The sequence below is a fragment of the Salvelinus alpinus genome, chromosome 36 (assembly GCF_045679555.1).
Source record: "Salvelinus alpinus chromosome 36, SLU_Salpinus.1, whole genome shotgun sequence".
In the NCBI taxonomy this organism is placed as follows: Eukaryota; Metazoa; Chordata; class Actinopteri; order Salmoniformes; family Salmonidae; genus Salvelinus; species Salvelinus alpinus.
Window position 1 is genome coordinate 5197581 of NC_092121.1, and position 15712 is coordinate 5213292.

At 41.0% G+C, this 15712-nt stretch overlaps 1 protein-coding gene across 3 annotated transcripts in view; it reads right to left on the reverse strand.

The window, feature by feature from the left end:
* Positions 1-15712, reverse strand: part of LOC139564799 (junction plakoglobin-like) — a 78441-nt gene that overhangs the window by 31528 nt on the left and 31201 nt on the right. The window contains exon 1 of one of the 3 annotated variants that reach the window (XM_071384628.1): positions 3405-3515. The exons of the other annotated variants lie outside the window; for them this stretch is intronic. The gene's annotated coding sequence lies outside the window, so the exon portion shown is untranslated. Of the gene's footprint in view, positions 1-3404; positions 3516-15712 lie in introns of those variants that run through there. 3 annotated transcript variants of the gene reach the window in all.

Here is a 15712-nt window from a genome sequence, read left to right on the forward strand (position 1 = left end):
TGTCCTTCTGGAAGGTTCTCCCATCTCCACAGAGAAACTCTTGAGCTCTGACAGAGTGACCATTGGATTCTTGGTCACCACCCTGACCAAGGCCCTTCTCCACCATTTGCTCAGGCCAGGTCTAGGAAGAGTCTGTGGTTCCAAATTTCTTCCATTTAAGAATGATGGCGGCCACTGTGTTTTGGGGGACATTCAATGCTGCAGAAATGTTTTGATACCCTTCCCCAGATCTATGCCTCGACACAATCCTGTCTCTGAGCTCTATGGACAATTCCTTCGACCTCATAGCTTGGTTTTGCTCTGACATGCACAGTCAACTGTGGGACCTCATATAGATAGGTGTGTGCCTTTCCAAATCATGTCCAATCAATTACATTTACCACAGGTGGAAGCCAATCAAGTTGTAGAAACATCTCTAGGATGATCAAAGGAAACAGGATTACCTGAGCTCAATTTCGAGTCTCATGGGAAAGGGTCTGAATATTTATGTAAATAAGGTATTTCTGTTTTTTATTTTATTTTTTAAATTTGAAAACATTTCTAAAAACCTTTTTTCGCTTTGTCATTATGGGGTATTGTGTGTAGATTGATGAGGAAAATATTTTATTTAATCCATTTTAGAATAAGGCTGTAACGTAACAAAATGTGGAAAAAGTCAAGGGGTCTGAATACTTTCCGAATGCACTGTACATGCAAGTTCCTCTATCAGAATACAAAGATTGCATTGACAAGACAGGTCGCATTGTAGTCTGACTTCGTTCAGATTTGGCTGTCCACCTCAGGTGGTGGTCAGGGATATATTGTGTGCCAATTTCTCCTCAGTCTAGCGCATACCGTGGGGTGACGTCATCAAGACTCTGCCCACAAGTCTCCAGAAAACTTGTGCTTTGGGAACAAGAGACACCTTTAAAATGTTTGAGGAAATACGTTCCAAGCATGTAAAGGGATGTGTTTGCAATCCTTTTAGCTTTGCTTGCTAGCTAGCTACAGAGGTTAGCTGGCTAGTTAGTTACAGTAGTTAGCTAGCTACAAGTTGGTGTTGTGTTATTTTCATATTTAGCCAATTCCAGCATTTGCAGAATGCATATTGGGCATTTGAATATAGCATGGGAAAAGGGAATCCGGACACAATGTGGACATCGTGGACACATTTACAGTTGAAGTCGGAAGTTTAGATACACTTAGGTTGGAGTCATTAAAACTCGTTTTTCAACCACTCCACAAATTTCTTGTTAACAAACTATAGTTTTGGCAAGTCGGTTAGGACATCTACTTTCTGCATGACACAAGTAATTTTTCCAACTATTTTTTTACAGACAGATTATTTCACTTATAATACATTGTATCACAATTCCAGTGGGTCAGAAGTTGACTAAGTTGACTGTGCCTTTAAACAGCTTGGAAAATTCCAGAAAATTATGTCATGGCTTTAGAAGCTTCTGTTAGGCCAATTGACATCATTTTAGTCAATTGGAGGTGTACCTGTGTACCTGATGTATTTCAAGGCCTACCTTCAAACTCAGTATCTCTTTGCTTGACATCATGGGAAAATCAAAAGAAATCAGCCAAGACCTCAGAAAAAAAATTGTAGACCTCCACAAGTCTGGTTCATCCTTGGGAGCAATTTCCAAATGCCTGAAGGTACCACATTCATCTGTACAAACAATAGTACGCAAGTATAAAGATCATGGGACCACACAGCCGTCATACTGCTCAGGAAGGAGACGCGTTCTGTCTCCTAGAGATGAACGTACTTTGGTGTGAAAAGTGCAAATCAATCCCAGAACAACAGCAAGGGACCTTGTGAAGATGCTGGAGGAAACAGGTACACAAGTATCTATATCCACAGTAAAACGAGTCCTATATCGAAATAACCTGAAAGGCTGCTCAGCAAGGAAGAAGCCACTGCTCCAAAACCGCAATAAAAAGCCAGACTATGTTTGCAACTGCACATAGGGACAAAGATCGTACTTTTTTGAGAAATGTCCTCTGGTCTGATGAAACAAAAATAGAACTGTTTGGCCATAATGACCATCATTATGTTTGGAGGAAAAAGGGGGAGGCTTGCAAGCCGAAGAACACCATCCCAACTGTGAAGCACGGGGATGGCAGCATCATGTTGTGGGGGTGCTTTGCTGCAGGAGGGACTGGTGCACTTCACAAAATAGATGGCATCACGAGGTAGGAAAATTATGTGGATATATTGAAGCAACATCTCAAGACATCAGTTTAGGAAGTTAAAGCTTGGTCGCAAATGGGTCTTCTAAATGGACAATGACCCAAGCATACTTCCAAAGTTGTGGCAAAAATGGCTTAAGGACAACAAAGTCAAGGTATTGGAGTGGCCATCACAAAGCCCTGACCTCAATCCTATAGAACATTTGTTGGCAGAACTGAAAAAGCGTATGCGAGCAAGGAGGCCTACAAACCTGACTCAGTTACACCAGCTCTGTCAGGAGGAATGGGCCAAAATTCACCCATCTTATTGTGGGAAGGTTGTGGAAGGCTACCCGAAATGTTTGACCCAAGTTAAACAATTTAAAGGCAATGCTACCAAATACTAATTGACTGTATGTAAACTGACCCACTGGGAATGTGATGAAAGAAATAAGTCATTCTCTTTGCTATTATTCTGACAATTCACATTCTTAAAATAAAGTGGTGATCCTAACTGACCTAAGTTTTACTAGGATTAAATGTCAGGAATTGTGAAAAACTGAGTTTATATGTATATGGCTAAGGTGTATGTAAATGTCCGACTTCAACTGTACATGTAGGTGTAAACGCATGATGTGTTTGGAATTCCATGATCAGAATAGAAAAACTGCATTACTGTCAAGTCTAGTCACAGCCTAGGTCATCTAGAATCAGCTTGCCCTCCTCCAATGTTAACCTTAACTATGATATAAAATGTAAAACTGGCCTTAGATCAGTGTCTTGAGGTTAACTTTGTTCTACTCCCACCTGTGAAGACGAAGGCTTAATTATACACTTTAGTATTCCATATAAGACATTGGCTTGAAAAGAACATGTTGATTCCACAGCAACATGGCACTGCATGATGAAAGGCAATATGAAAGGTTTTAAAGAGAGTAGCTGGTTCAGTTCAGGGTACTTTTTGCTACTTGAGTTTCTTATTCCTCACAGTGAGTACATTTACATGATCAGTTTAATATGACATTATTACTGTGTATGTCAGTAGGCAGATTACGCAATAGTCATGTAAACACCTTACTCTGCTAGTCTTAGTCGGCGTAAGGTCAACATTGAAGTAATTATACGCCGGTTAAAACGTCTGGTTTTCTAAGCAATCTTTGAAATTATGAGCACATATAAACACTTTCATTGGCATTCCAGCTGTGTATTTTCATATGCTTGTGCTAGCGCCAGCCGAGCGAGCCTACCTCTTTAGCACTGCCATCTGCCCGGTACAGTTGAAACCGGGATTCATCTGCAAAGAGAACACTTCTCCAGCGTGCCAGTGGTCATCGAATGTGAGCATTTGCCCACTGAAGTCGGGTTACAACGCAGAACTGCAGTCAGATCAAGACCCTGGTAAGGACGACAGGCACGCAGATGAGCTTCCCTGAGACAGTTTCTGACAGTTTGTGCAGAAATTCTTCGGTTGGGCAACCTACAGTTTCATCAGTTGCCCGGGTGGCTGGTTTCAGATGATTTCGCAGGTGAAGAAGCTGGATGTGTAGGTTCTGGGCTGGCGTGGTTACACGTGGTCTGTGGTTGTGAGGCCGGTTGGACCTACTGCCAAATTCTCTAAAACGACGTTGAAGGCGGTTTATGGTAGAGAAATTAAAATTAAATTCTCTGGCAACAGCTCTGGTGGACATTCCTGTAGTCAGCAAACCAATTGCATGCTCCCTCAAAAATGTTGACATCTGTGGCATTCTGTTGTGTGCCAAAATTTGTTGACACATTTTTGAGTGGCCAGCACAAGAAAATGCTCATGCTGCTCAATCAGCTTCTTGATATGCCACACCTGTCAGGTGGATGGATTATCTTGGCAAAGGATGCTCACCAACAGGGATGTAAACAAATTTGTGTACAAAATTTGAGAGAAATAAGCTTTTTGTGCACATAGAACATTTCTGGGATCTTTTATTTCAGCTCATGAAACATGGGACCAACACCTTATATGTTGAGTTTATATTTTTGTTCAGTATAGTTTTCACATACAAACTTTTTGAGAAGAATAAAATATTCTTCAAAAAAATAACATTTATTTTGATTGGTGATTTTCTGCATTTATCAAAGTGCCACCAGGTAGCCTGATTTCAGATGTATCCATGTAAACCGGATTATTAGGAAAATCGTTCTTCTTGCAAAGCATGTAAACTTTTTAAACAAACTATTATATTAATCTGACTAACCACAATAATCACATTATTGTGTGCATGTAACCACACTCAGAGAAGATATTGTTTATAAGGGATAGACGTATACTAGACTTCTTTTATATGTAAAGCCTTTACAAGCAATATCTTCACTTGCTCCCTTTATAGAGGCAACTGTATGCGTTCCTTTTCTGACTTTACAGAATATTACCCACCTCTTTCTTTGCCCCAACTGCCATTTCTCTGTGCCCTCTCTCTCCCCATCAACCAGATTTCTCTCTGAGAACAATATCTGTTGAGTCAAACTGCAAAACCTCTGCAGTTTGTACGGTATCTCCCTCTCTCACAACTCCTTAATGCCGTCTGCTCCCTCCTCTCCCCGCGTACCTCTACAGACTCTATAACCAAGCAGCACTCCCTTATCTTTCTATAAGGTATTTGCTGAGTTAGAGGGTTTAGTATGGCCGGGAGCTCAGGGATCTAAAGTCTTTAGTAAATCTGAGTTTACATACTGCGCTCAGCAGGAAGTGCCCTACAGGTCTATACATATGTGGGTCAAACTTCTGTTGAGTGGGGTGTCTCACTTTAAACATTCGGGCCTCTGCTTATTAAAAATCCTAAATTACTTGGAATGATCATTTCGAGATATTCCTAGAGATCTAGCCTACCTATACAAGTGCACACAACATTTCCAGTTCTCTGCTGCCAATGACTGAAACTTATATCTCCCTCTCTAACTTTAAGCATCGGCTGTCAGAGCAGCTTACCAATCACTGTACCTGTACACAGCCCATCTGTAAATAGCACACCCAACTACTTCATCCCCATATTGTTATTTATTTATGTTTTGCTCTTTTGCACCCCAGTATCTCTACTTGCACATCGTCATCTGCACATCTATCACTCCAGTGTTAATGGTAAATTGTACTTATTTCGCCTCTATGGCTTATTTATTGCCTTACATCCCTACTCTTCTAAATTTGCACACATTGTACATAGATTTTTCTATTGTGTTATTAACTGTACGTTTGTTTATGTGTAACTCTGTGTTGTTGTTTTTGTCGCACTGCTTTGCTTTATCTTGGCCGGGTCGCAGTTGTAAATGACAACTTGTTCTCAACTGGCCTACCTGGTTAAATAAAGGTGAAATAAAAAAATTCAATTAAAAAAATGTGTCTAGCTGAATCACCTCATCCTCTGCAAGTGGCTACACTCAGCAGTTAACGAACTCCATAGGGTAGATGATCTAATATGAATAATCATCAATCAATACAGACTGATCACTGGAGGATGGCGGGTGATCATTAACTGAAATGATGTCACTAATGTACTTATGGAGATCGATGAGGTGAATAAACATGGCGCACTCACAGAATAGGATAGGAGAATATTGGGAATTAGTAGATGTCAACGTAGCATCCTGCGCTCATGTTTCCATGTGAACGAGAGCAGCATGGACTAGCATTCAAACTCAGAGGTAACAGCAGGGTTTAGGCTAATTTGTGCCATAGCTCAGCCCTATGCAGTATATGATTAAAGCTCAGCCAAGGGCCAGGTGTCATAAGAAACTCTCCAAATGAGTCGCGGAGGGTGAGAAATGATTTGAGCACAACAAAAAACGTCCCTGCTAGTGGTGAACTTTCTATGGATTTCAATGGAATGATGGGACAGACCAGAGAGAAAGGAATTATGGTCTATTGTATTGGACCAACTAACCAAGACATTATAGCCAGGACTTTTTGCTCTCACTTTTATTCAGTTTGTTCAAAAGAACTGCCCTTCACACAAGCACGATAAAAGTGATGAGTTTGGTTGTTCAAAGGAGGCTTTAGGAATACATTTCTGTAATAATGAGTTGGCATAAGAACTTAGTGTGCTACAAACTACAAAGCTGGCCAAATGTGAGAAACAGAATAAATAAAAGCGGACCAAAAGGACAGTCAATTATTTCCCAGTAATTTACAGAGACTTTGTTCCCATAAGAGTAGTAGCATTGCCTCACATGACGGGCGAATTACCTCATATCTGCCACGTAAGTGGGCACAGCTCACAAGGAACCGAGCACAAGGGAGATGAGGATACAGGTCAAAGAAGAGACCCCGAAAACTGCTTTTTCGGGTTCACAAAAGGACATGCCTAACCTCACATGCCCCCAAAGAGGAACAACTTATTTTCTATCCCTTTCTCCTAATCTTAAATTGCACTGGCAAGTGCTGTGCCCCGCAGAGATAAGGTAAAGAGACACCAACGGGCCAAACGTTTGAAGGCCAGGTAACAAATGGATACTGTCACGACAGAGTCATGAATTAATTAGTTGGCCATTCTTCAGAATGCACCCAGTTCCAGTTCCCAGCCAGACTCATCCACTAAGGGAACATCAAGAGGAGACTTTTCAATGAAGTGTGAAAAACGATTTCCGACTTTTTGTCAAGAATCGTAATATTCCCCCCAATGGGCTACTTAACGTTGGCAAAAAAACAAAAACAACAACTGCAGCTTTCTGTTCTAAAGACTTCAAAAAGTCCTGTAGCTGGTGGCTCAATTCAAAGACACCAGGCAGACAAGACAGACAGTCTGGCTTTAAGCAGTTGCATCGCTTCCCGCAACTTCAAACAGCCACCAAAGATTTGAGAAAAACAGAGCTACAGGGTGATTATCGAAAGTGAAAAATCCTATTATCATCCACTTCTGAAAACAGTCATGAAATGACGGCTGGCGTCAATTCAGCAGCGGTTTTAGAATCTAAATTTAGACTATAAAAAATCCTTGGAAATCGGGATGCATTTTTTTTGTGCGTGATGGCTGCGCCTTTGATGTCAACCTGGAAGCCTTGTTGGCTAATGAGGTGTGGGAAGGGGATGCTGAAATAAAAGACCTCCACTTATCTCCTGCCTGTATCCCAACACAGCAGTTTCAGTACAACAGGATAACCAAGTCTGCCACGCACGCACGCACACACACACACACACGTCTCTGTGGGGAATGAAGGCCCTTTCATCTTCAGTCTTCAGTAATCCGCTGCTATTAGCAGTGCAGTGGAGGGAGGGAGTCGCGTAGCGGCCCTGGGATGACGGATATGTGCCAGCATGGCGGTGACTGGTGAACCTGAGAGGCAAGCTGAGGCGGTAAATAGAACAATCCCTCTCATCTCGACAAGCTCTGCACATGGGACACGGAGAGGGAATTAATCCCTAGGAGGCTCGCTAATTAACGAATGCAAAACGTATTTGAGCCTAACGAGACTTCCGTCATCATTGCCTTATCAACGCCTCCCTCGCTCGTTGTGAGTCTGCAAGCTAAGCTAATCATAGTTTCGAGAAATACTCTACATGAGGCTGCTGAGAATCAGAGTATGGAAGAATGGATACTGAACGATAGCCTGTGTTTGGTTTGCTAAACTGCCGTTGGACATGCAGTTATGGAAACGAAATGAGGTACACTCAACAGTAGCAAATTAAATAGGGATAAACCTGCGCAACTGTGTGAAACATAAAATGCAAATTAAAGAGCATGAAAACTCTAAGGAGTTGATGCCCGGTTTGTGGAATATATTCAGCCAATTATGCTTTTCAAAACACTAGCCTCCGACTGTGCTGTCTGTTCAGCCAAGGCCAAAGCTATGGTCCACTGAAACAAGTTTATTGCGAAAAATGAAACCTTGAAAGTCTGCTACAGGAATAAAATAAACACATTTGTCAATAACTTCACCCGAATCGAATGCTGAGTGGGAGAGTGTTGTTGGAGAGGAAATGGATTTCATGTTTCATGTTGAGTGGCGATTTTAGCATGTAAATCTTGGTGGGGCAAACCCCCCCCAATTTTTCTTTTAGCAAAGCCACTACAAAACACAACACTAAACAGTACATTAATTGCACTATAACGGTGACAAACGGTGCCCACAAACTGTCAGGACCTACATAAAGCTGTCCCAACAGCAGAGTCCCAACAGTAGTCCCAGAGCCTTATCTGGCAGCGAAACAGTTAATTCAGCCTCATTTACTTAGAAAAACAGAGGTGATATGACTGACTTGCTTAAACAAATGTGGTTTCTACTGACAATTGAGATGCACAAACTATGGCATAAGGGGACGACGAGCGGATAAGAGGCAATCCGTAATTGTGATTAAGACATTAATGAGCGAGCTAGGACGGACGGAGTCAATAACTATGTGTTCAGCGATTTTGAAATGTACAGCGACAGAATTCAGAACATGGGCCGTTCTTACATTATTCTCCCTGTACACCAAGTCAGAACCGTAGAATAAATAAATGGGGCATATAAGCAGACAATGAAAGATTTTACAATATTTGATGATGAAATTTCTCCCAAAAAATCTATAAGCCACATGTGCACCACCAAGTCAGAACAGTAGGCTAAGTTATTAGGGTGAGGCTACTACACAACATACACTTAGTATGACTTCCTTAGCTACAGTATACATATCTCCCTGGCATATTACATAATTTATGCAGCAGCATACAATACATTTTTTGACTCACCTTGTTATGCTGCATTCATTTGAACTGGAAGGAGGTGCAGAGGTCCTTTGTGGGTAAATTTTGTCAACAAACTTTGTCATCAAAGTCTGGCATTCTCTGGATTTATGGTGCTTTCAAGACAACTGGGAACCCTGAAAAAACATGGTCAAATCATGATGACGGCAGTGATCTTCAGGTCGGAGAAAGAGGCCAGAGTTCCCGACTTGGAATTCCCAGTTGGATGACTGTTCAAAACGTATTTTCCCAGTCGGAGCTCGTTTTTTCCAGTTCCGAGTTTCCAGTTGTTTTGAACGCGGCAGAAGTCATGGCCAATGTTGAATGTTTATCCTTTTAAGCTTGGTCCACACACCCACTCCACTGATTAGCAATCTAGTGATTGCTTTGCAATGCTTGCAATTAACCACTGATTCCAGCCAAACCCCTCATTGTTGAATTTGTAATTTCAAAATTGTTGTGTAATGTTTATGTCCAATGATGAGCACCAATACGTTTTATCTATAATTTATTTTCATAACTTCTCTTCATATGACAAGGATTTGCCAGTAGATTGTCTCTTTGATTCATGATGATGACTGTTAGCTTGCTAGCTAAGATTTTGATAGTATGATGTTGACATGATCAGTACAATCAAAGCTACGGTGAGACATAACATGATTTGACATCATTTCATCTGTGGCCAATGACCTTGAGCCTACTTGGATGAGCACTTCTAATGTAACTCTATGGCAGCACCAAAGGGGCTTGAATATTAGAGCTCTCCCTGTAGATTTTGCTGTGACGTAGTGTCCCCATGAGTAACAGAACTAGAGAACATTACCAACCCCTACGCTCCGTATTTTCCGCTGGCTGCCCCACCACCAATGAAAGCACTGAGCTAGGCTGAAACACCTGCATTTTGGAGCTGCCTTGATCAAGAAAACAAAAAGGAAACCATGTTTGTATGCAGCTTTATTAACAAAAATATGGTACATTTTTATTACATTGTTTTGAAACTGATATATGACACGTAATAATGACAAAATAACATGCAAAACATTTTTGTTGTTGTTGACTAAACAGGTGAGGGTCAAAAGAGGTGGGGCATCTCTCTAAATTCTCTTTCCCATCCTTGTCTCACTCACTCAATTGCATTCTGACCGCTTCCTCTACACGCTGCTGAGTGCGCACAGAAGCTCCCGTAAGCCTACAGAAATAAATGCCTATTAAAAATGTATCTAACTGATGGGATTTACAAGCTACATTCCTTGCCAAATGATGACAGTTTTATCACACTTTCAAAAATGACTGATTGATTGAAGTAGGGAAATATGTGCTCCAACAATGAGCTGCAGTTTTGGAAAAATTGCATCCCGTCTATTTTCCGCTTAGGCTACTTTTGTGAACTACTAGAGCCATTTAGAATTATAAAAATGATTTCACCTTTATTTAACCAGGTAGGCTAGTTGAGTACAAGTTCTCATTTACAACTGCGACCTGGCCAAGATAAGGCAAATCAGTGCGACACCATCAACAACACAGAGTTAAACAAGTGTACAGTCAATAACACAACAGAAAAAAAAGAAAGTTTATATAATATACAGTGTGTGCAAATGGCATGAGTAGGTAAGGCAATAAATAGGCCATAGTAGCGAAGTAACTACAATTTTGCAAATTAATTGTTTAGCCTAGGCCATAAACCCTCTAAAAATAGACAGGTTCCACACTGAAAATATGCAAAAACATGAATTAGATAAAGAGTGTATTTTCATCAGAATCATTAAGCCTACTCATCAAACAGATGTTGGGGCTGTAATTCATCCCCATGCAGTGTTCAATGTGGAAATATTCATACATTTGGAAAATTCCAAAGAACAGGCAGAATAAACTAAATTGAACGTCTGTATTAGAGGTCGCCCGATTATGATTTTTCAACGCCGATACTGATACCGAATATTGGCTGACCAAAAAAAAGCCGATACCGATTAATCGGACGATTTTTATATGTACAATTAAAGTCAGAAGTTTACAAACACTTAGGTTGGAGTCATTAAACTCGTTTTTCAACCACTCCACAAATTTCTTGTTAACAAACTATAGTTTTGGCAAGTTGGTTAGGACATCTACTTTGTGCATGACACAAGTAATTTTCCCAACAATTGTTTACAGACAGATTATTCCACTGTATCACTATTCCACTGGGTCAGAAGTTTACATACACTAAGTTGACTGTGCCTTTAAACAGCTTGGAAAATTCCAGAAAATGATGTCATGGCTTTAGAAGCTTCTGATAGGCTAATTGACCTCATTTGAGTCAATTGGAGGTGTACCTGTGGATGTATTTCAAGGCCTACCTTCAAACTCAGTGCCTCTTTGCTTGACATCATGGGAAAATCAAAAGAAATCAGCCAAGACCTCAGAAAAAAAATTATAGACCTCCACAAGTCTGGTTCATACTTGCGAGCAATTTACAAACGCCTGAAGGTACCATGTTCATCTGTACAAACAATAGTACACAAGTATAAATATCATGCACACAGCTGTCATACCGTTCAGGAAGGAGACGCGTTCTGTCTCCTAGAGATGAACGTACTTTGGTGCGAAAAGTGCAAATCAATCCCAGAACAACAGCAATTGATCTTGTGAAGATGCTGGAGGAGACAGGTACAAAAGTGTCTACATACACAGTAAAACAACTCATATATCGACATAACCTGAAAGGTCGCTCAGCAAGGAAGAAGCCATTGCTCCAATATCGCCATAAAAAATCCAGAATACGGTTTGCAACTGCACATGGGGACACAGATTGTACTTTTTGGAGAAATGTCCTCTGGTCTGATGAAACAAAAATAGAACTGTTTGGCCATAATGATCATCGTTATGTTTGGAGGAAAAAGGGGGATGCTTGCAAGCCGAAGTACACCATCCCAACCGTGAAGCACAGAGGTGGCAGCATCATGTTGTGGTGGTGCTTTGCTGAAGGAGGGACTGGTGCACTTCACAAAATAGATGGCATCATGAGGATGGAAAATTATGTGGATATATTGAAGCAACATCTCAAGACATCAGCCAAGAAGTTAAAGCTTGGTCGCAAATGGGTCTTACAAATGGACAATGACCCCAAGCATACTTCCAAAGTTGTGGCAAAATGGCTTAAGGACAATAAAGTCAAGGTATTGGAGTGGCCATCACAAAGCACTGACCTCAATCCCTATAGAACATTTGTGGGCAGAACTGAAAAAACGTGTGCGAGCAAGGATGCCTACAAACCTGACTCAGTTACACCAGCTCTGTCAGGAGGAATGGGCCAAAATTCACCCAACTTATTGTGGGAAGCTTGTGGAAGGCTACACGAAACGTTGGACCCAAGTTAAACAATTTAAAGGCAATGCTACCAAATACTAATTGAGTGTATGTAGACTTCTGACCCACTGGGAATGTGATGAAAGAAATAAAAGCTGAAAGAAATAATTCTCTCTATTATTATTCTGGTATTTCACATTTTTAAAATAAAGTGGTGATCCTAACTGACCTAAGACAGGGAATTTTTACTAGGATTAAATCTCAGCAATTGTGAAAAACTGAGTTTCAATGTATTTGTCTAAGGTGTATGTAAACTTCTGACTTCAACTGTATATTTGTAATGATGACAATTACAACAATACTGAATGAAGACTTTTATTTTAACTTAACATAATACATAAATTAAATCAATTTAGTCTCAAATAAATAATGAAACATGTTCAATTTGGTTTAAATAATGCAAAAACACAGTGGCGGAGAAGAAAGTAAAAGTGCAATATGTGCCATGTAAAAAAGTTAATGTTTAGGTTGCTTGCTCAGAACATGAGAACATATGAAAGCTGGTGGTTCCTTTTAACATGAGTCTTCAATATTCCCAGCTAAGAAGTTTTAGGTTTTGGTTATTTTAGGAATTATAGGACTATTCCTCTCTATACCATTTGTATGTCATAGACCTTTGACTATTGGATGTTCTTATAGGCACTATAGTATTGCCAGCCTAATCTCGGGAGTTGACAGGCTTGAAGTCATAAACAGCGCTGTGCTTCAAGCATTGCTAAGAGCTGCTGGCAAACGCAGGAAAGTGCTGTTTGAATGAATGCTTACGAGCCTGCTGCTGCCTACCACCGCTCAGTCAGACTGCTCTATCAAATATCAAATAATAGACTTAATTACAATATAATAAACACACAGAAATATGAGCCTTAGGTCATTAATTAACATGGTCAAATCTGGAAACTATCATTTCGAAAACAAAACGTTTATTCTTTCAGTGAAATACGGAACCGTTCCGTATTTTATCGAATGGGTGGCAACCCTAAGTCTAAATATTGCTGTTACATTGCACAACCTTCAATGTTATGTCATAATTATGTAAAATTCTGGCAAATAAATTACGGTATTTTTTTAGGAAGAAATGGTCTTCACACAGTTCGCAACGAGCCAGGCGGCCCAAACTGCTGCATATACCCTGACTCTGCTGGCACTGAACGCAAGAGAAGCGACACAAAACCACTCTTTGAGAATAACTATTCCAGACGCAAGATACGCATCACTTCGCACTGGCAACTTTTTTCCTTAAGAAAAATATTATTCTGTTATATTACATCATGTTTTTCATATATAAAAATTTAAAATAGGTGTGTCTTGACTGTGATAAGGGCTCAGGAAACAAGAGCGTCTTGTCTGCTAAATTAACAAAACAAGGCTATGCCATTGCACCGCCATAAGCAAGCGCCACTGTTGAGGTTACTATATACTAGGTGGTGTCAGAGGAATGCCCCAAAAATTGTCAAAGACTCCAGTCACTCAAGTCATACACTTTTCTCTCTGCTACCACACGGCAAGCGGTACCGGAGCACCAAGTGTAGGACCAAAAGGCTCATTAACAGCTTCTACCCCCAAGCCATAAGACTGCTGAACAATTCATTAAATGGCCAGACGGACTCTTTACATTGACCCCTTTGTTTTTACACTGCTGTTACTCGCTGTTTATTATCTATGCTTAGTCACTTTACAAATTACCTCAACTAACCTGTACCCCCGCACATTGACTCGGTACCGGTACCAGTTGATATTACGGTGTAAATAAATTCCTCTTAAATGGCACTTGTTTTTTTATTGACTGAATAGTATACTGTATATGGGGCAATTTAGTAATTTAGCATCTTTTTTTCCAGTGCCGGCCTTGTGTTCTAAAAGTATAGATTTTCTAATTTGAGTACCCGAGTACTCAAAAAATAAATAATGCGAGTACTCGAACAGTCAAAAAATTTCAAATACCCATCAGACATCATTACGAATGTAAATACATCCATTTCAGAGTAAAAAAAGTCTAATAACCTTCACAGTGAGCAGTCAAATTTTTGTTTGTTTGTTGTAGGTGGTCTTTATTACAGGCCGAATGGCATCCTACTGAATCCATAAGACCCTGAAAGTGCCACCTGCAGGTAAATCAATGGGAAGGCGCAAGGCAGGGATCGATAGTGCTTCTGCTTTCTCTCTGGTGGATGGAGGCTGTCAGCCCACGGAACATCAGGACATCTGACGGCAGGAATGGGGATCCCGGGGAATGATGAGAGAACGATGAAACGTAAACACGGGAGAGATCGAACCCCCTGCTAATATCCATGATGGATTCTGTGAGTGTCACGGTGGGGCGCTGTGGTGTGTGTTTGTGTGCACGAGAGTAAGTGTTTGTGTTAGTGTGAATGTGTGTGTGAGTGAGTGCATATGTGTACAGTGCACTGCGGTATGTCAACGTGCATGTAATTGATGCCCGGGGGGAGCAACACTTCCTGCATTTAAAGTTAACAAGGGGGAGGTTGAAGGTCACGGAGGATGAGTCTAGCTGTCATTTCTACTGGATCAGATCAGGCAGGGGATGACATTTACAGCGCCATCCATATCCAATCCAATGACTGACTGTCTGTTCATCCGGAAAAACAGTTTAAATGGTTGAGGCACGATCGTGGTTTTTGACCAAGATGTGATTCTTTTGATTTACATACTGTAGCAGCTTCTGACAAACCTTGAATGCTTTCTGTCTCGACTGCATAGTGACCTTCTGGAGGTATCAGAGCCTCATGAAATATGAAAATGCTGCGTAGACACGGAGAGAGAGTGAGGAGAGTCATGTATTATTGAATTACACAGAGGAGATAGATCAGGAACATGTCCACAGATGATCACGAACCAACACTGTAAAGGTGTCAGTCTCGACATAGTGGAAATGGAATTTACACATGGCCACACATTCAATCTCAGATGTACTTCCACATATGGGTCCCGGTAGAAGCGCACCCAAATCACAGGCTAACTAAAGCCAAATGATTTCGCCGACATATCCAGTCAACGATTCAAGAAGATGGGAAACATTCTAGCGCTTCCCTCAGCTTTTGTGGCATATGTACTGCGGTTACGATTCCTTCCTAGTGGTGGTTACGATTCCTTCCTAGTTCCAGAGAGCTGTTTCTGACGACAATGTCAGCTCCCACTCCCCACCTGCTCCGCCCTGCTCCCTCATGCGCTTGGTAATTATTACGTAGGAAAGCAGCGGTTCACCTTTTCGCCAAAGCGATCAACACAGCAAAGCAGAGCCACTCCGCAACCAACTGTGATTAAATCAATAGACAGGTAGAGGTAAATTAAATCCTGCTCCTATGAGTGCACTGCAGCGCTGTGCTGAAATTAAAACAGTGTTTGGGTTGGTAAAGCGTACGCACACACACACACACACACACACACACACACACACACACACACACACACACACACACACACACACACACACACACACACACACACACTATGTTCTACCTTCTTTCAGGGGTCAGTTCAGAGAGAAAACCAGTGAGTGAGGTATT